This window comes from Mustela nivalis, assembly GCF_964662115.1.
Source record: "Mustela nivalis genome assembly, chromosome: 5".
Classification (NCBI taxonomy): domain Eukaryota; kingdom Metazoa; phylum Chordata; class Mammalia; order Carnivora; family Mustelidae; genus Mustela; species Mustela nivalis.
This window is the reverse complement of record NC_139024.1, coordinates 9535714-9556966: the sequence shown is the minus strand read 5'-3', so window position 1 is coordinate 9556966 and position 21253 is coordinate 9535714. Positions and strand designations below refer to the sequence as shown.

The 21253-nt window shown below is 47.0% G+C and overlaps 1 protein-coding gene across 1 annotated transcript in view; it reads left to right on the top strand.

Moving 5' to 3' along the window:
* Positions 1 to 21253, top strand: part of SNX9 (sorting nexin 9) — a 105560-nt gene that overhangs the window by 11005 nt on the left and 73302 nt on the right.

Sequence of the window (21253 nt, the reverse complement as noted above, 5' to 3'; positions counted from 1 at the left end):
CGAGTGAGAGCCTGCCTTTGTTCCCATAACTTGCCTGCAGTATCTCTGAGAATTACCACCCCTCTAAATCAATCAGACTGCGGCAGACAGCTACTTTAAAATCTTTGTCAGCACTTATGCCATTCAGAGTCTTTTGTTAGATCCGTAAACATTATAAGCTATTATGGAAGGAATACATTTAATTTTCACTGATGTTAACGTTTAAATATTACACATAGAAATATGTATGAGAATTGTTAAGTATGCCAACAAAAATCAAATGCATGGGTTGTCATTTCGTTTGTTTCATTCATCAGCCTTTACCCAGAACTTAAAAATTCTGTAAGTGCCCATGCATGTATATCTTTGTACTCTGGAAGAACTTACAGACTAATGGGGAAGACACTTCAGTGTGTTTAAATGTTCCGGGTGCTGCTGTAGAGGTACATGCCATGTACAGTGATGGCACAGTATCTGGAGTCAGAAATGAGACCCTCCACGTTTCTGCATTGACTTTCATTGGAAACTTAAGAGTAAACATGAATTTATGTCAATAAAGAGACGATAGTTTGAAAAGTTTGTGTAAAAATGGAAAGCATTAGGAGCGCCTGGGTGGCTCAGTTGTTAAGCATCTGCCTTTGGCTCAGGTCATGGTCCCAGGGTCCTGGGATCAAGACCCGCATGGCATCGTGGTCCCTGCTTGGCAGGAAGCCTGCTTCTCCCTCTCCTACTCCCCCTGCTTGTGTTCCCTCTCTCGCTGCGTGTCTCTCTGTCAAATAAATAAATAAAATCTTTAAAAAAATAATAAAAGCATTAAGTACTCTGACATACATTAGTCATAATAATTCAGAGGAGGATCGTTTCTCTGCTGGAGGATTGGGGAGCGGCGTTGGATAAGTGAGGACATGTACTCAGTCCGAGGTCTCTTTTAAAGCGTTCTTTATTAGCGGCTGCCCTTACAGGACATTTCACAGAAAGCAGATGTTTCTAGTCTCCCTGGTTGTGGTCTAAAATTTCGTCTGAGACTGACCACACTAAGCCACTTTCAGGAATCCGTGAGTGGCACGTGCCACGCAGAGTGGGTGTGGCTCTTCCCAAAACCCTGTGGTCGTGGACATAGTCTCACGGTGGTTCCAACAGATCTCCTTTTGATCTCCAGGTTAGCAGTTTAATTACAACGTCTGGAATGTTTGATGTGCCTGGTTCATAGTACCTCTGGTTTATTCTGGGTTTAGGGATTCCTGGCTTCAGGGGATCAGACACGGTCATAGACTGTGTGTCTTCTTCACTTTTGCTGGTTCTGTTTTAAAAATATATGTCCAGTTTTGTTATTAATTAAATATGGATACATTTAAAAATGTTAACGTGGGACGCATGGGTGGCTCAGTGGGTTAAAGCGTCTGCCTTCGGCTCAGGTTATAATCTCAGGGTCCTGGGATCAAGCCCCTGCTGAACAGAGAGCCTGCTTCCCCGTGTGTCTCTCTCTGCCTGCCTCTCTGCCTACTTGTGATCTCTCTCTCTCTCTCTCTGTGTCAAATAAATAAATAAATAAAATCTTTAAAAAAAAAAGTTAACGACTTCACGGTACTTTTTTGACATTATGTACTTCTCGGCGAATTACAGTGTTATATAATTATTGTTACTTGTGGGGTGATGTATTAATTTTGAGGGGCACCTGGGTGGTGCGGTTGGTTAAGCGTCTGCCTTCAGCTCAGGTCAAGATCTGGTTAAGCGTCTGCCTTCAGCTCAGGTCAAGATCTCAGCGACCTGGTCTCAAGCCCCGTGTAGGGCTCCCTCATTAGCGGGGAGTCTGCTTCTCCTGTTCCCTCCTCCCCTCCCCTCAGCGTGCACATGTGCATGTGCTCTTTCTCGCTCTGTCTCTCAAATAAATAAATAAATCTTTTAAAAAATAATTTTGAGGTTGTTGGGATCCCTCTATGATTCAAGGTTATTATTGCATAAAAGCCCCTTATCCTTGTTAGTATTTGCTTTACCTTAACTTTTCTATTTAGGAGAGAGATATTGTTGGGTTTTCTGTTAGAAGTGCAATGAACAAATAAAGTCAGTTTCATGTGATTGTGAGGTTCATGTGTGTCAGTGCAGTGGTGCTGGTATAGCACAGAAATGGCGAGTCTGGGCTCAAATCCCAGTCAAATCCAGCTATGTTACTTTGGAAAGTTACCTAATGCTTCAGGTTCCTCATCTGTAAAATGCAAGTAATAATATGAACTCAAATGTGAATTCCACGGTCCAGGTGGGTTAAAAAAAAAAAAAAAAGCACTTTATTTTCCATTAATAATTGACAGCAAATTATGTCCCCATCCTACCAGGGAAGTAGAACTTGAATCTGGGAGTTCAGGGACCTCCTCATCTTGCCTAAGCTTGGGTCTCATTTGAGGATGGGGATTCCCCTCCTGATGTCATGGCCTGGGGGGACCTCATCTTGCCCTCCCGTCACCTCTCTGCTCAGCGGGAGGCCTTGCTTGCTCTTACAGTCTGGGCCCTGTGAGGTAGTGTTCTCCACACTTGCTGTGCCTGAGGGAATGGGAGCCATTTTTGCTGTTGTCATGCTCTAGTGGGACCCAGCACTCTGCAGAGCTCAGACACTTTCTGTCCTAAAACAGTAAATAAATAGCTGTTGCTTCCCCTCGGGTTGATTTGTGTTTCCCTGGGGGCTCTGGTTCCCTGGTGCGGGCCCTGGGCAGGGCTCACCGTTGCTTCTGGACTTGCTTCTGGACTTCGCTGCCACGTCTGCCCCAGGCTTTGGAAGGTGGAGGTGGCAGTGGTAGCAACGGAGGCCTTGCCTCATCTCTCCTGTGCAGTGTCTCTTACAGCTGTGTTCTCTGTGCAGACCTAGTGTTCCCACTGTTCTTAGGGCCTTTGAAACTTGCAGCCAAGAAGGCGGCAGTGTTCTGCCATGCCCTGTCGCTCTCCTGAGGCAGTGGGCACTGCTGGTTTGGGTTGGGGAGGTGGGAGTAAAGACAAAGGAAATGAAAACGCAAAGGATGAAAAATGACATTTCAAAACCACTGTCTCTACCAAATTATCTCAAGAATTAAGTAAAAATTCATGCAAAGGGCTTACCAAATGTCTGACTTATAGCAATGGAGAGTTGTTATGGTCGAGTGGTACTATTCATATTATTGCAAAAATAAACTATAAACTAAGATCTTTTAGACCCCAAGATCAAGAATCCACCTTAACTGTATTCAGGGAGCTGAAACAAATCTCTCTGATTTCATGTGACACTCGTGGCAGCAGTCAGCCTGTCTGCTTCATATTTATCCAAAACTTTGGGTAAATTTCCCAGATTGCAGTGTCTGACAGTTTGAGTTTGATTCTTTTGCCATGGCATGCCTTATTAATTCTGGTAATTTACCTTCCATACACCAAAACAAGGTAGAAATGAGGCCAAACGCTAGAGGCAGGGAGGACAGAAGTGTGAGTGAGACCACGGAGTGTGTTGTCCCAGCCCGAGTGAGTCGAGCACATCCCTTCACTGAGGTCTCAGATGGCGCATCTCGCCGAATCCTTCCAGTGGCGGGTCACCACGTCACCCTGTTCCTTGGGTACATTGTGGAGCCCCTGCCGTGGGCCAGAAACCATTGGGACAGTAGGGATACAACTTTGAAGGAAAGAATTAAAAATCCCTGGCTCTCGTGAACCTTCCTTTCTGGTGGAGGAGGTGGCAGGATTCTATCCCGTAGAACTTCTCGGATGTCTCCTGGTTAACCTGAGATACATAGACCTGTCAGGCCACTTGCTTATTTGGAGTATAGGATAGTTGGTTTGGCTGTCATCATCCTATTGGCTTAATGAGTGTTCACCCAGACAATAAGTAAAATATTTCCAGACTGACAGGTTTTAAACAGATATGAAAATATTTATTATCAGTTACCCAACATCATTCTTCCTCTAACTGGAATCACTGCTTGCTAACACAGTAAACTTTCTGAAGCTTCAGCAATTTTGAGAACAGTAGTGTAAGAAACCAACGGGAACACCGAGAATTGGGTCAGAATGTTCTCACAAGCTTAGAAGAAATGGCACCATCCTGGCTTAGGATTTTGAGATTCAATGAATCTTTATTCTTTTCCTGGTTCCGTGAGTGATTATTCTTCTGCGGGGGCGGGGGAGTAATATGAAATATATTAGGGAAGTTTCATATTATTTATGCTTTAAAACTTCATGTCTGTGATTTTTAGGATTTTGTCTAAGCAGTTTGGCCTGATGCAGTATTTTTAACTTTTTATTTATAAAAATTCCGAACATAGACAAAAGAAGACTAATACAGTGAACCCCCTCAGCACATACCCATCACCAGCCTCGACAGCTCCCAACTCCTGACCAGGTTCTTTCCTCAGAACTTCCTCTCCCATTTCCCCCTTCTTTTATTATTTTGAAGCAGATTCCAGATGTGTTATTTCATGATAAATATTTCCGGCATAGAGGCACCTGGGTGGCTCAATCCAGCTTGATTTTAGCTCAGGTTATGATCTCAGGGTCATGGAATCGAGCCCTGCATCAGGCTCCACACTCAGCATGGAGTCTGCTTGTCCCTCTCCCTCTGCTTCTCCCCCTGCTCTTGTTCTTTCTCTCAAATAAATAAAATATATTTTTAAAAAATGCTGCAGTATATATAGCCTCCCCAAATAAGACTTTTTAAAAATATAGCAATGATTCCTATCATACTTAAAAATTGATAATAAATCCTTAATATCTTGAAATACCCAGTCTGATGGTAAGCAGGCTTGTGAACATTTTCATTAGTTAATAATTCACTATATTTATATGGCTTGATATGCATTAAGATAAAGACCCTGCCATCTGGTTAACTAGATGCTTAGGCGATGGTTAAAATGATTATTGATGGCATTTGTGTGTCTCTGCCGGTGTGAATTGAAGCAGATTTGGCTGTAGGTAGGGTGTTTGCAGCAAACATACCACAGGTTTTAGAATCTGAGCGTTTCTTTCCTCTAGTCAATTCACTGCCCTTACCAGAGTTCTCAGCAGACAAGGCCCTTTGAAAGCCTTTCCATGCAGTTTTAGGTGGTGCCAGCAATGGGTGAATGGTAAGATTAGGGGAAAATGGGATTATATAGTCATTTATTACATCAAATGTGACCTCCAAGTAATATCTGTAGTTGGTTAAACAATTGATGAAAGTGTTGAATGAAAATACCATCTTATTTTAACTTAAGAGTCCATAAATATACCATTATTTACCAATCCTGTGATACAAAGCCAAGGTCTGATTGGAGTTCTAAGCAATCCATCGTGTATAATCTCCGAATGCATTGCTAATGATTTCCATTTTTAGTTTTTTGTGAAGAGCTTTAAGAATTTAAAAACAGTTTCAAAGCACTGTAAATACAGAATTCTAGATTTTTAAAAATGATTTCCCATTTGTCTTAACTGTTGTCTCAGCTATATTTACTTTGACAGTAAACTTTTTAGCAGCTTACTTTTTGTCAAGGTTCCTCCAAACACTCAGTTTATTTTCTTAGAAACAATGACTCCTTTCTCACAGTCTTGTGTGAAAGACAATGATATTTCAGTTGCTCAGCTGCAGCCACCAGTACAACTACATAAACAGGGTTCAGAACCCTTGCGGTATGGATAAAAGGGAGTAGCGCACTAAATGCAAAAGTTACACAGGCTGCGTGTTTTGCGCAGAGCACGTGGGTGAATCCGGGAAGGTGATCCTAGGAGGTACAGGCTGAATGACCCTCTCGTCGTTGATGTTTGTGGCTGGTTTCCTGAGGCTGCTTGGCTTGGACTGGTTCTCCTGGACCCATGGGCTTTGAGGAGAGTTGATGGGACATGCCGGATTCAGCATTTCTCCCTTCCTCTTGTTACCTTGGCCAGCTGCCTTGAGTAAATCCCTGTCCCAGCAGGCCTGTATCATGATTTAAACAATGATCAGAAGTGTTTTTGTGACGTTTTCAGTGAAAATGGTTTTAGGCAATTACCTGAAAAACAACAGAATGTAGTTTACTAAAGTAAGGGAGGACCATTTTCTTTTCCTGTTTTGCAGATGAGAACGGTATAGCTCTTTAAATTTAGAGACCTTACAAGTATAGGGACCTTGATTGTTACCATTTCTGCAGTAGTCTTGCCTTCTGCCCTAGAAGAAAGGGTGGACTTAATCCTATGAAAAAATGAATATTCTCCTTGTGGTGATGGCACGTAATGGTTCTCCACATTTCAGTTTAGCCTATGTTCCTTGCTTTGTAGAATTTGCAACTTTAGCAACTAGGTTTACCTTAGAGGCGATAAAAAAAGTAAAGTCAACATAGTCGCTATCCTTGAGGTCCTTATGGTTATAGTGTTGTCAAAAACAAATAAAGAACAGCGGCCCAAGACCACACTCAACACGAAAATGAAAGACAGACCACCTCCCTGAGGCTGGGAGGACCGGCTCTCCTGCTGCTTCCTCTGCTTTGTGTCCTCCCTGCTAGGGCCGCCTCTGTTTTACTAGTACCTTCTTTTGATCACACTGTGTGTCTTTCCCATTAGCCTTGGAAGATGATGACTCTTCCTTGCTCCTTTGCGTATCCTTGTGGAGTGGTAAGGAGTAGATACTCAGTAAATGATTTTGAGTAGGAGCCAGGAGTCCCTTGGGGGTGTCAGAAAGGCCAGGCTTTGCATCAGACATCACTGGCTGGAGATCCGGGCTTCACCTCTTTCTTGCTCTTTGAGCGCAGGCCACCAGTCAGTCACTGTAGGCTAGGGTTCCTCGTCTGTAACTGTGCAGGCATGTTAAACTTCTGATGTGCCCGAAGGTCTCAGAGATTATGCAGAATCGTCCTCCCCTTGCCCCAGTACAAGTTGCTTCACCACTAGGAGACCCTGGCCTGGCCTAGATCAGTCCCTAGGGTAGACGGGGTCACCTCACCTGACTCACAAGAGGGAGGGACGAAAACCTTAACAAAATGGGGCGGGGCGTGGTCCAGTGAAGAGGGAAGAAGAGGGCATGAATGTCGTGGATCCTGAAGGTGTCTTACTGAGTGAGAAAGAGTCATGGGCGCCGGGGAGATTTTTAGATTATCAAGGATCTTGAATGCCAGGGAATGAAATCGAGCGTGATCGTAGGTGATGGGGTGTCATTAGAAGTTTTTGATGTGTGAGTGATGCCTGTGTGATCAAGGGAGCTTTGCAGCAGCATGCGGAGGTGGCGGAGTGAGATGGAAGGTCACAGCAGGAAGGTCACAGCAGGAAGGTCAGACCAGGAGCTCCGATAGCGCGGAGGGTGCAGGGTAGAGACTGGATGGCACTTCTTCCACTTACTGGTCATTTGACCTCAAGGCCAGCTACTGAGTGTGTGTGATTGGTTTGAGCCGCTGTTCCTCTGGCGAAGCCCAGTCATTTGCTCCCGTAGGGCTGTTTTGAAAATAAAGGACATGTGTGACTGCCTCAGTCCTCGGGATGCTGGTCCAACTGACCTTTCCTCCTCTACTTGGTTTTCCCTCTTGGTCATGTTACTAATTTGCAGGAAGGACCAACGGGAAGAGGAGAAAGAGGAAGCTGGCAGAAATCTGTTTAGGGGTACATGTCGTGCTTTGTAGAAGTGCCTTGTTGGGACCTGGCCACGGAGCTTTCCTGTCTGCTCGATCTTCCACGGTCTTCCTGTCTCTCTGGTTGCTGCATAGTCTAAATCTCTTCATGTGACTGCGTGCGATTCGTTCTTCTGTTCTCAGCTTAAGAAACTTCAAGTTCACTCTTGGCATTGTGCTTTATTTTGCTAACTCTGGCAGTCTTATTTTACTACCTCAGCCTTGTGATACAGTAAAAACCTGCTCTAGTTTTGTGGTTTTCTGTTAGCTGTAAAAATCTAGAAGAGAAATTGTCCTCAAGAGGAACCACTTAAAAATAAGTCCTGGTTCAGAGCTCCGCTGTCCATCCAGGTAGCAGCTGGGAGCAGACACCCACAGTCCTCGTGTGACCAGGCTGTGTGTGTGTGTGTGTGTGTGGTGTTGAAGGAAAAGCGTCATTTTGAGTCGTTTAATTTTAAAGATCTGTATAGTTCACTTAACTATAGTAGTGTTCTTGAAATACTTTAATATAAAGATTTTTTTTTCTCATTTAAGGCAGGGGATACTTAATTCAAACCTGTCAGAGTAATGGACGGTACTTGTATATGAGAATATTTATGATTGTATATTGTAATCGTATACGAGGAAAGGTCGGTAGTTGTATATGAGAGTGTGCCCTGCTACAGACAGATTAACTTGAGAGCACAGGGCAGAGCTCAGTATCCCTCCTTCCTCACCCTCCCCTGCAGCAACGCACACCATCCTCTTCACGGTCCTTCTCAGCGGCATCCATGTCCTCTCAGGCCCCAGAAAACCCTCCTTCCCCCATGCCCTCCCCCACATACCAGTGAACAAAGGCCCACGTGGCGTCCATCGGGTGAAACTTGGGTCGCGGTGAGCCCCGGTCTCAGCGATGACCGTGCTCGCCGGCTCATAGCTCGCTGGGCTTTGCCCAGGTCTCTACCAGGTCCCCCAGTGGGGCCTGGTAATTACGTCGCCTTTGAAGCCAGCAAGGCCCTGGTCCACAAACTGGATGGGGCTCTTGGCCTTGACGGTGGCAGTGACCACGCCAACATCCTCGGGAACCGTGCCGCCGCAGTACAGCAGGGAGCGGGCCGTGTCTTTGCCACGCGGAGGGTCCCGTGTCCCCCTCCAGTTGGCTCGGCCTGCACACCGGTGAGCGCCGCTGGAAAGCTGTCTGTGGGAGGCTTTCTCAGAGATGACAGAGTCTGTGGCCAGAGTGTGTGGGGCTGGGGCACCAGGGCACCAGGCTGGTCTGGAATTCTGGGCCCCAGGCGCTCTGAGGGAGGGAGTGACAGAGGACACAGCTTGACCTTTCAGCCTGTTCAGGTCAGTGTAGGGTCGGCGTTCAGTGTGGGGGTTTCCACATGTCGGAGATGGGTTCGCTGGCCACCCTGAAGGCAAGTCCGAGCGCTCCGGGGTGGGGTGGGTGGTGAGGGCGGGGTCGTGGGGCGCAGCCGCAGCTGGGGGGACCCGGGCTGGGGTGGTGGGCACACGGAGACCTCTGGCATGGACCGCTCGCCGTGAGCGACAGACCTCCTGTCAGCAGGGAGGCGAACCTGGAACCAGTCCCCCTTCCAAAGCCGTGGAAAACCAGGGAGCCCCGAAAACCTGTGCACTGGCCGGCCAGTTTCCAAGACAAGGTCAGCGATGTCCTTGCCGATGGTGTCATTACCGGCAGCATCTTCCTGCCTGTGATGAGCTGCGCGGGGCGGAAGAGCTGGCGGCAGGCGCCGTGCGAACTTCATCGCTGACCGTGGGTCCCGGGTCTACAGATGATGCCCGCAAAGCTGCTCACCAGCCCCCAGACGTCTCACTGAAGACCGCGTCGAAGGCGTCCTCTCCTCCCCCAGTGGGCTTGTCACTTGGCATCTGACCGTCGGGCTGGACGCCGTGTTCCAGGGAACGGAGCTCCCAGTAGCTGTTGTGGATCCAGACCCCTGCCTGGCCGGCGCGGATGCAACGAGAGCCTGCCAGTGTAAAATATTTCACTGAAATTCTTCAAATAGGCCCAAAGGGACCTGCAGGTCATCTAGTCTAACCCTATCGTTTTTTATGTTTGAAAGCTGAGGCCTAGGAGCTCAGTATTCGGTGTCTTTTACTTTATACAATAATCATGGCTATGATGAGGACCAGGTGTTAAGAAAAGACTTTCTTTGATGAGTTATACTTGCAGGGTAATCTTTTTGAAACCAGGAAAATATGTAATACTTACCAAAGAAGGACCATGAAATATAGATATTTTAAAAATTCCATCCATTTTGATGAGCTTTGCAGACATAGAGGGCAGGCAGGAGGGAGCTGGGAGGGCATTGCTGAGGACAGAGGCCACACACAGGCTCTGCTGGGACAGTCGTGATCTGTGCCCGGGCCCAGGAAGGAGCCGGGAGCGATGTGGCTTGGTGGCCCTGTGTCTTCCGTTCTGGTTCAGTCCTGCTTGATTTCTCTAATCTGCTCTTGGGTATGTTTTATTTGTAGGTTATATACATGGTATCCCCTTTTTCCCTCCTGAATGCTTGTGGGATTTTTGTCTTTTGGGTTTTTATTTTGTTTTTTGGTTTGTGTTTTATTTTTTTGCATAGACATGTCAAGGAAGTTGTGCTAAAATAAGGTGGCTTTTTTTTTTAAGATCTTACTTATTTATTTGACAGAGAGATCACAAGTAGGCAGAGAGGCAGACAGAGAGAGAGAGGAGGAAGCAGGCTCCCTGCCGAGCAGAGAGCCCAATGCGGGGCTTGATCCCAGAACCCTGAGACCATGACCTGAGCTGAAGGCAGCGGCTTAACCCACTGAGCCACCCAGGCTTCCCTAAGGTGTTGATTTTAAAAACTTTTGTAAACGTACGTTTGTGTTACTTGCCCTCTGGTGTGTTTCCACTTGGCAGGAATAGCCCTTCGCTGGGGTGTTAGCGCGCCGGTCGCCTTCCTGCCCTACCCCGCCTTTACGTCCTCCTCCATCCTGCTTCGTCACAAGCCGGCTCCCTCATTCTTTTGCTCTCAAAGTGACCTTCCCTGGACCCCTTAAAGTAGCCCTCCACCGTGTCTCGGTCCCATCTTCTCTCCTTGTCCTTAGCACCAGCTGGCGTTGGCCTGTGTGTTGAGTGGTTGTCTCTGCTAACAGGCCCTGAGGGAGGGCAGATGCGACGTCACGCTTTTCACCACTGTATCTCCCTGAACGGGGCCAGCAGTGGTGACCGCCTGCGACATTTGATGACCACAGGAACGCCTGTCCACTGTCTGGCTTCAGTCTGGTTGTCCGCCATCGGTTCCAGTGATTGCCCTGTGTCCCCGGAGAATTGCCACTGATGGCATTAAGCTGGAAGGCTAGGATCTGGGGGGAAATTCTTCACCAAAACTGTGGTAGAGTTTTGGGAAAGTCATTAAGAAGTGACAGGGCTAAGCATTGACATTTTGCAAGGTAATGTTTCATGTATATACTTGAGGGATTTATGATTGCCTGGTCAAGGATTGGTTTTGGTTCTTGGAGCTGAGTCAGTAAACCTGGACTAATGAAGTTTTTCATCTCAAGAAAAGCGCACCCCTGTAATCTCATCACTGAAAGAGGGCGATTGGATTTTTTTGGAAATGGCAGAGAATTCATTAGCTCGAGCACCTGAACACCTGTGAGGTGGTGGCTGCTGTGCTGTGTGGTGAATGGATTACTAACTCATCCATCCCGCATGTGTTTGAGTGACTGCTGTCAGGCGTCCTGCCGAACGAGATAGAGAAGGAACTGGCAGTGTAGTAGAGGATCCAGATAAGTTAATCAGCAAAAAGTGCGGTATAAATACAGGGATGGGGAGGCACTCCTAGGCCCGGCAGCGGTCCGCAGGAGGGGCGCGTAATAGACCTCGTAATAGACCTCGGAGATCTGAGGGCGCTTCCCATAGGTGGAGTCTAAGCTGGGACCCGAGAGGTGAATGGGACTTAGGTAAAGCAAGAGGGAAGGTCAGTGCACATTTGGGCTTCATCAGTAAACGAATGGCAGATGACATTGTCGGGGTGGGTATAGGGTAAGGAGAGCACGGGGCCGGAGGAGCACACACATTTATGGGGGGCTTGGCTCCAAAGGGAGTCAGAGAGAGGACAGGCAGCAGAAAGAGAGGAAGTAGCAGGCACGTGTGCAAAGCCAGAGGGAGAAGGAAGTTTGGGGAAGGAAGGAGTAGACAGCAGAGTCAAGTGTAGCCAGGAGGCCCGCAGAGAGGAGGGCACAGGGGGTTCGAAGGTTGCCAGTGTCCTCGGCCAGAGCCATGCCAGCGGCACCAGCTGGCAAAGCTTGCCTCCCAGGCTTGAAGAGCAAGGAGCAGGTGCAGCAGATGCCCTGAACATGGACCGCTCTTCTTAAAGTTGTCATTCCCTAGACTAAGAGAAACATTGGTCAAAGGAGTCTTGGAGATAAGTGAGGAGGATGGAAGGAGATGGGAGAGGGGCTGGAAAGCGGAACTTGGGGAGCGTCGTCCCGGTGGGCCTGGGGGTCCGGTGCAGATGATTGCTGTAGTTCCCTAAGAGACTTTCTTTTCTTTTCTTTTCTTTTTTTAATTTTATTTTATTGGGCACCTGAGTGGCTCAGTTGGTGCCTTTGGTTCAGGTCAAGATCCCAGTGGGCATCCTGGGATCCAGTCCCGCCTTGGGCTCCCTGCTCACTGGAGAGTCGGCTTCCCCTCCCCCTCTGCTTCTGCTCTCTCTCTGTCAAATAGGTAAATCTTTAAAAAAATACATACTTTATTTATTTGAGAGGGAGGGACAGAAAGGGGGAGAGACTTCTAAGCTGGCTGCCCACTGAGCACAGAGCCCAACTCAAGGCTTGATCCCAGAACCCTGAGACCAGGACCTGAGCCAAAATCAAGAGTCAGATCCTCAACTGACTGAACCCCCCAGGAACCCCCCCCCCAGGGAGTTTTCTCCCAGCCTCTCATAATTCTTCCTTCCTTTCTTTGTCTTCTGTCTTCTGAGGTTGGAGCCCAGGCTTACCGGTGGCTCCCACAGAGGCACTGTAGCAGACATCGACAGCGAAGCGTATCACATCTGCTTTACAGTGCTTGGTGAAAGTATGGAAAGTATTTTACTCTGCTTTAAGGCTTCTGTCCACCTCTCTGGGAGCCTGACTTTGTTTCTGTGACTTTTCCAGTCCCAGCAGCGCTAGCCGCCGGCCGTGAATGTGCCTCTAGCACCAACCGTCAGCTACAGAAGATTAATCCGCAGAAGGAAGAAAAGTGCGATTAGGGGGCCATGTGTTTCCCTCCCCCCCAAATTGTACATTTTTATTGCAGGCTCCAAAATTGGGGTAAAATATCCATAAAATTTACCATTTTAACCATTTTTAAGTGTGTGATTCAGCGGCCTCAGTACAGTCCCAGTGTTGCATAACCGTCAGTAATTCCCGAGTGGGAACTCCGCACTGGAACTGACCAGTAGCTCAGCCTCTTCCCTCCCAGCCCGGGGTAGCCCCTGGGCTCTTTTCCGTGTCTCCACATTTGCCTGTTCGAGGTGCCCCTTGGAAGTAGAGTTCGGCGATTCTCGACCTTTGCTATCTGGCTTCCTTCACTTGGCATGATGTCTTCTAAGTTCATCCGTGTCTAAGACTGTCATTCCTTTGTGTGGCTGAATAGTCCGCCGTGCTGGTTTCCTCACTGTTGACGGACACTTGATTTGGCTGTTGTGAATAATTGCTGTAGCAGTGTTCAGATAATGTGAAATTAATGTTTAGTTTTTTTTTTTTTTAAAGATTTTATTTATTTGACAGAAATCACAAGTAGGCAGAGAGGCAAGCAGAGAGAGAGAGAGGAGGAAGCAGGCTCCCTGCCGAGCAGAGAGCCTGATGTGGGACTCGATCTCAGAACCCTGAGATCATGACCTGAGCTGAAGGCAGAGGCTTAACCCACTGAGCCACCCAGGTGCCCCTAATGTTTAGTTTTTAATGTGTATCTGTTGCAATAACTGATTTAATGCTTAATGTTAGCTGAGTCACAGATGATGGAACTTGTTGATTTCCATCAATTTCCTCTCTTCGTTGGGGTCTAGTTTCCTGCTTGGTAATTTTTGGTGGGACGCCAGACTTGGTGAATTTTACCTTGGTGGGTGCTAGATAATTGCCTGTTTTTCAAAACTTTCTTGAGCCGTTCTCCGGAATAGAGTGAAGTTCCTTGGAAACAGTTGGACCCTCTGCCGCTTGCTGTAAGTTTTGCAGGTTGGGATGAGGGTAGCCTCTCGGGGGCTTTTCTCCCCACCGCGGGGGGGATACCTGTCTGAATAATTATCCAGCGTCCTGTGTCACAAGCCTTTTCCACTATGGCCGGTGGGAACCCTCGTTGTGTCCCCCCAGAGCGAACTTCGGAGATGGTTCACTTCTGTGGTTCTTCCCTGTTTGGGCGGTTTTCTCGGTGCACGTGCTGACCAGTCTCCGCGGGAGACTCAGAGGAAGGGCGCCTCTGCAGATCTCCAGAGCACAGTCTCTGTGCAGCTGTTTCCGCTCCCTCTTTGCCACCCTCCCTCCCCCAGTGCTGTCTTCGCGTCCTCAGTGCAGAGATGACAGGCTTTGCCCGGGCTTCCTTCCAGCCTGTGGCCTGCAGTCCCCGTGGCCGCTTCATCTTGTCTCGCCTCTCAGAGAGCACTGTCCTGGGCTGCCTGTTGTCTACGACCTGAAAACTGCTGCTTCACTTACTCTGTTCCGTGTCTGAGCTGGGAAAGATGGGAGGGTGGATCCAGGACCTGATATTCTAGCTTCTAGGGAGCGGAAGTTGTCCCCTATTTATTACGACATTCTGAAGTACGTTTTGTCAGATTGGCCTTTACGCAGGACCGATTATCTTCAGAGAAAGGGGGCCCTGGTGTCCCCCTTCCCTCCTCCCTGCTCACCTTACCTGTGTCGCGTAGCCCTTCTGCAGGGACCCCTGCCTGCCTGCTGCTTCCACGCACAGCCCGCGTCCGGTGCCCCAGGCGTGTGTGGATCCGGAGCTCTGGTGGGATCGGGCGCGTGTCTGATGCAGCTTCCCGGCCTTCCCGGCTGGCGGAGGGAGTCTGTCCTGGCGGGCCGTCTGCATCCACTTCTGCATCCACTTCTGCCTCTCCCTCGCCTGCATCCTGATGCGAGCTGGGGCCCCACAGCAGCGAGGGCCTCTGTTTGCAGCTTCGTTCTTTTACTCTGTTCCATTGGCTTCCAGGCAGTTCTGTCTGTAGCCAGCATGTCGTCTGGGTCTTGCTCTGTTGGCATGTCGTCTGGGTCTTGCTCTGTTATCAGTCGACGGTGTCTCATAATCCGAGTTGGGACCCCTCACATTCTGTGTGATGATTGCCTTGCTGTAACTCCCGTGCACCGTCTTGCTGTTTCTTCATTTGCTACATGTACCTTTTGTTTCCATTTCTTCTTTTCCTTTTAAAGATTACTTAATCTTTAAATCTCCTTTTTATCTTTATCGTTGGCTTATTAGCTGTTTATTCATACATGTTTCTTTTTCTCCTTTTTTTCCTTTCTTCCTCTGATTGCTTCCAGGCTTGCAGTATGCACCTGTGCCTTACACGCTCTGACTCCACCATCTGGTGTCACATAGAGGAATGCGGTCGCGGGGTACTCCCACACCTCCCTCCTGTCCCTTATCTGGTTGTCTAGGATGTTGTATTTCTTGATACTGTAAACCCCCAATACACTGGCATTGTTCTTGGTTTAAAGGTCAGCACCTCTGGGCGGCTCCGTCGGGTACACATCCCACCCTTGGTTTCGGCTCACGTTGTGATCCTGTGGGTCTTGGGATCAAGCCATGGTGGCCTCCGCATTTGGTGGGGATTCTGGGGATTCTCTCCCTCTGCCTCTCGCCCCACTTCCTCTCTCTCTGTCTCTCTCAAATAAAGAAATCTTAAAATAAGTTAGTCGTCTTTTAAAAGTCAGTTATCTTTTAGGGAAAGTAAACAATGAATTTTTTTTTTAAGATTTTATTTTTTTATTCAGCAGAGCAAGAGAGAGATCACAAGTAGGCAGAGAGGCAGGCAGAGAGAGAGGAGGAAGCAGGCTCCCCGCTGAGCAGAGAGCCTGATGCGGGGCTTGATCCCAGGACCCTGGGATCATGACCTGAGCCGAAGACAGAGGCTTAACCCACTGAGCCACCCAGGCGCCCCAATGATAGTTTTTTTTACATGACCCACATATTTACCATTTCTGATGAGGGGGAGGTGTGCGCGTGCACGAACACATGTGCATTCAGGTTTCTATCCAGTGTCATTCTCCTTCTGCGGAAGAGCTTCCCTTAAGATTTCTAGCAGTGTCAATTTGTGGTATAAATTCTCTCAGCTTTTGTTTGTCTGAAAATGGCTGTATTTCACCAGTTTTTGCTATATACAGAATTCCAGGTTGATAGTCTTTGTTATTTTTCAGCACTTGAGAGATGGATGTTGACTTGTGTTGTTTCTGGTGGGAAGTCTTCGGTTGCTCTCTGTCCCGTTGGAGGTCATGTATCTCTTTTTTTGCTGTGGTTGCTTTTAGGACCTTCCTCTTCATTGCTGATGTTCTTTGATTTGATTATAATGTCTCTTTCTGTGGTTCTGTGTGTGTGAATGTGTGTGTGTGTTTGTGGGATTTACTCGGGTCCTTGAATTTGCAGGTTATCATTTTCATCAAATTTGGAGAGTTTTTTGCCATTACTTCTTCAGAAATTTCCATATACCTCGCTGCCTCTCTGGGGTTCCAGTCACATGTGTGTTAGACTGTGTGGGGCTGTCTCACGGGCCACGAAGGCTCTACCCGTGTTTTAGAGCCTCTTTTCATCCTATTGCTGTTTCTTCAAGTTCACTGATCTTTTCTTCTGGAATGTCTAATTATCTGTCGAGCCCATGCGATAAATTTTTATTTTTCAGAAATTGCATTTTACACCTGTAGTCATTCCATTTGGATCTTTTTTTTATAACATCCATTTTTCTCATTATAATCATATGTTCCTTTAAGTCCTTAAACATATTTATAGTAGCTGTTCTAAAGTGTCTGCCAATTTTATTATGTCTGTCATTTCCTGATGTGTTTCTGGTGACTGATATTTTTGTCCTAGGTCACATTTTTCTCTTTCTTGGCTTGTCTATTGATTTTTTATTGGATCATGGACATTGTGTTGGCGTGTTGCTGAGTGTCTGGATTGTGTGTTCTCCCTTTAAAGAGTGTCCAGGTGTGTTTGGTAGGCACTCGAGTTACTTATCAATTAGTCCAGTTCTTTCAGTTTCGTCCAGAGTAATTTTTTCCTAAGGTGATTTGAGCCCCCCTAGCCCTGTTGGGGTCTCTACGGTGAATGCTTTGGGTGCGTTCAGTGAAGCTACCCCCCCCCCCGACAGCTCCTTGCAGCCCCCAGCTCTGCCTGACCTCTGAGCATTTTCTCAGCCCACAGCTCCCCTGTAGTTGTTGTGTGCTTGGTCTTAAAGACTTTACCCTGTTGCGTGCCACTTAGTATTCATGGGCAGGCCCCAGGACACGTCTCTGCGGCTTTCAGAGTCTGTCCTCAGTTGCTGAGCCTCCCAGAATTCTGGTCTTGGTGGGCCTTCACCTTCGCAGGACTGTGTTTTCTGCCTGGGGTTCTTCTCTTGGACTCTTCCCATAGTGTTTGGGTCAGAAGGTTCCTCTAGGCAGAAAGCTGGAGGCGTCCTGGGGTTCACCCCATCGGCTTCCCTTCTCGCACAGTTCACTGTCCCCTGCTGCCCTGTTGCTCAACATCTGGAAACTGTTGTTTCATGTGTTTTGACCAGTTTTCTAGCTGTATATGGTAAGATGGAAAGTTGAGTACCTGTCACTCCACTGTGGCCTTCTCCTTGATTTTGATTAATTTTGTTATTTTAACTGCTAAAATTTGGTGTGTGACTTACTCATTTAATGGACTAGTCTTGTTCTTCTGTATTTTATTTGGTCTGTACTTTAGCCTCTTTCATTTCGCTTTCAGTAGTTGAATCCTTCTGCGGCCCTCAGTGGATGCAGGTTATCCCAGGGAAATGATGCTGAAGTTCTAGGGCACACGACTGATTATTTCTACCACCTTGCTTAGACGCAGTGTCTCCAGGGTTACCTGCAGCGTCTCCCTTCAGGTCTCCAATGACCGGGAACGCTGCACGTTAGCTCAGATCGACCCTCACCTGGACCTTTCCCTGGCGCACAAGCGAGCCCTCTGGGAGTCTTTGTATTAAGAAATACTGATTTTAGGGGAAATTTCAGTTCACTGAGGAACTGAAGGCATGGAAAATAGTACAATATTTTGACAGATTCCTTTGTGATGACTTTTTCTCTTAACTTTCATGAGATAATGGATTTTTTTCCCAAGTGGGATTGTTGGAGTCTTAGCACAAAGTAATCAGTACAGTAAAGGGCTAAGTAGTACGTGCACTGGATAGAAGCGGCTAACAGCTGAATCAGGAGTTTATCTTACAGGACAGTTTAATCTGAACTAAGTATTTACTCTCATGGGGAAAATAAATATATCAAGGTACTTGTGCCCTTTTGGAAACTGTGCTGAATTTGTGTTAAAGAGCCAGATGAAATGTTGACAGACTTAAACATGGTCCTTGCTTTTTGTTTGTGGCTTTAAAGTGCTGAAAACAAAGTGTTGTCACTCTGTATTTCTGAAGTCATAGTGTGTTTCGGGTGCTGTTTGTAAAGGGATCACAGTGTGTTTAGGGTGAGTTTATTTGTAATTTCTCCCCAAATATCCCCTTGGGATTTTGGATGAAACCACAGTGTTCATGTAGACTGACATCTTGATGGTGTCATGCCTTTTTCTCAGGTACATGATGTGATTCACTGATGGGACTTTCTTCCCTAAGGTTCTGCATTCCTGTCGTTCTCTCTCTTGTGCTCTGTAGTTTGGTTTTTGTGACTTTTGGGAATACCCTCCCAGTTGTATTTTTATCAAGTTATTTACAGAGAAACTATTGTCCTTTGCCAGTTTATCTTAGAATTGGTTTTCTTATTAATTTTTCATTATTCTATTATTTTTGCAAATGATCAGGGTTGACCATCCTCAGCATTGCCCTAATATCCCTACCTGCATGTGGTACTGTGGAGACATGGGGTGAGGGGGCGGCATGTGTTGTGCCGGGAGGTGGGGCTGGTCCTCGCAACACCTGGTGACATAACAGATGACAGAAGGACCTTTTGTGGGAGTAAGGAACTTGGTACTCAGCTCTGTCTTGAAGCCCAAGTCTAGTTCAGAATACTTGGTGGGCTGGAAAGAGGACGCAGTTACGCAACAACTTTTAGCCCAATACAGAATGTGTGTATAATGTTCAAAAAACCCAAAGGTCACAATAACTGACATTTATTGGGCCCTTGGTACCAGTCACTATTCTAAGCACTTTGCATTTATGACTTCATTTATCATTCGTGTCACGAGGTATATGCTGTTATCCTTAACTTATTCTGGAGGAATTTGAGGCAGACTGGACGGAATTTGGCCAAGTTTAGAAAGCTGTTGAAATGGTAGAGTAGGGAGTTGTCCCTGCTTGGCCTGGTTCCGAAGTCCACTCATCACCGTGGTGGTGTCAGTGACTGCGTTTCCTCTCCGTTTTGTGGGGGGGAATGAGAACATTCTCAACACGGTGCTGGGGTCCCAGGGGAGGGGGGCACAGACCCTGTTCCTGGGAGTGTGTGTTTCCCAGTCATCTTTGGAATTTGGGGTACGGCTTTCTTTTATACTTTTCTGTCCCTTTTTTGCTACAAGGCACATGACCTTTAACAATCAGGAAAACAATAAAACTTAATTCGGGGTGGGGTGAAGTTACCTTCCTAACCACAGCTAGGTCAGCTCTCATATGCCTTGCCCTGGAGGTTGCCGAGTGGGTTAGTAACCTTGCAGCTGCTCTAGGGGACAAGGTAGATGTGCCAGTACGAACAGCCCCAAGATTAAATAAAATATGGAGCATAGAGGAACATAGGTACTGTGGTGCTAGTTGGTTCTCACGTGTGCAAACACGTGTCCAAATGCATGACGTCTTTGAAGGCTCCTTTCACATCTGTTAGCACGTTGTGCCCTTTCAGGAGCAGGAGGAGATTTTTGAACTTTTCGTTTTTTAAACTTCATTGTACTGCTTTGTAAAATGTATTATGTCTATATCTTTGTGGGGTGAAAGTAACCGGACTCAGACAGAGCTCCAGGAAGATGTAGCCAGTCCTCTCCTCAATTGCACTTTGGAGCCTTTTGCGTTTGTTACAACCAAGGAAGTCTTCCTTCCGGGACCCTGGGATTTTCAGCAGCATTCTGAGCCTTCTAGGGGGAGGTACAGAGCAGTGCTTTCCATTTTTAATTTTGTTGACCAGGCAATAGCTTTATGTTAAATAAACAACAACAACCACCCGCTGAGAGGTGCAGAGGAGATGAGGCTGGAGATCCCGGCCTGTCTGTCCTCCCCCAGCCCGCCGGCCTCTCTCCTCGGGGGCGGTGTTACCAGTTCGTTCTGTCCGTCCAGAGATACTCCGTGCACAGACCAGCAGGGGCATCTCCCCCTCTCTCACACAAATGGTACACTTGCTTTATTTTCGTATTTAACATATTCATTAGAGATAATTGCACCGCTGGTTCTTTCCTGACCTAGCGGGTGCTCCTTTTGACTGTGCTGGGACACTCGCTGCTGTGAACTGCGCGGTGGTGACTACGAGGATAAATTCCTAGAAGGGGAATTTCTGAGTAAGAGAGGTTGTGTGTGTTAATTTTGAGGACATGCCGAGCGCTGCCTCTGCTTCCGTCCGGGGGATAGGAGTAACCTGCTTCCCTGGACCTACGCCTTCATCACCGTGATGCTGTTAGGAGTTTCATTTTAGGAGTTTCATTTTTGTTTCCCAGCCATGCTGATTAGTGAAAAATAATATTGTTTAGTTTTGTAAGTGAGGTTTTACATTTTTTAGAGCCATCCTTTTTTTAACTGACTTAGAGGTGCCCTCTGGAGAGTAGGGGAACTACCCTTTAGTCTGTGATAGGAATTGCAAATATTCTTCTCCCCGTTTGTCATTTAGTTTTTATCTTATTTATATTGGCTTTTGCCAGGCAAGGCAGGTATGTTTTACTTGGGCGAAGAGAAATGTCTCCCTCCCTGCCTTTGGAGGACTTAAGGATTTGTGTTTCACATCGAAGTCTACCTCTACCGCAGGGTTCTTTTTCAAATTCTCCTAAAATTTCATTCAGTACTTTTTACAGTTTTCTGAAAAGCCTTTTCTGTTACGGAGAAGGTCAAACGTACTCAAGAACAGAGAACAGCGTAATGAGGCCGAAGTGCCCATTCCCTAAGCTTCACTGTCAGCTCATCTTGTACCGTCCAGACTGCATCCATTTCCCTGCTTTTACACAATTTCTGAAGAAATCCCAGATCTTTTATCACTTCGTCCATAAATATTTTAGAATCTGTTTCTAAAGATGGAAGTCCTTTAAAAGTATAACCACAGGGGTGCCTGGGTGGGGCAGTCTGTTAGGTCTCAGACTTGATTTCCCCTCGGGTTGTGATCTCTGGGTTGTGAGATCGAGCCCCACGTCTGGCTCCTCGCTCGACATGGAGTCTGCGCAGCTTTCTCCCTCTTCCCTGTGCACATGCGCCCCACACTCCCTTCCTCTCTTTCTCTCCAATAAATGAATCTTCTAAAACAATGATTTTTTTTAAAAAACAAAAATAAAAATATACCCACAATACCATGTTGATAGCTAAAAATTGAATACTTCTAAATATCACATACCTCTTGAGTGGTCAGCTTTTTGGTTGCCATATCATAATCTT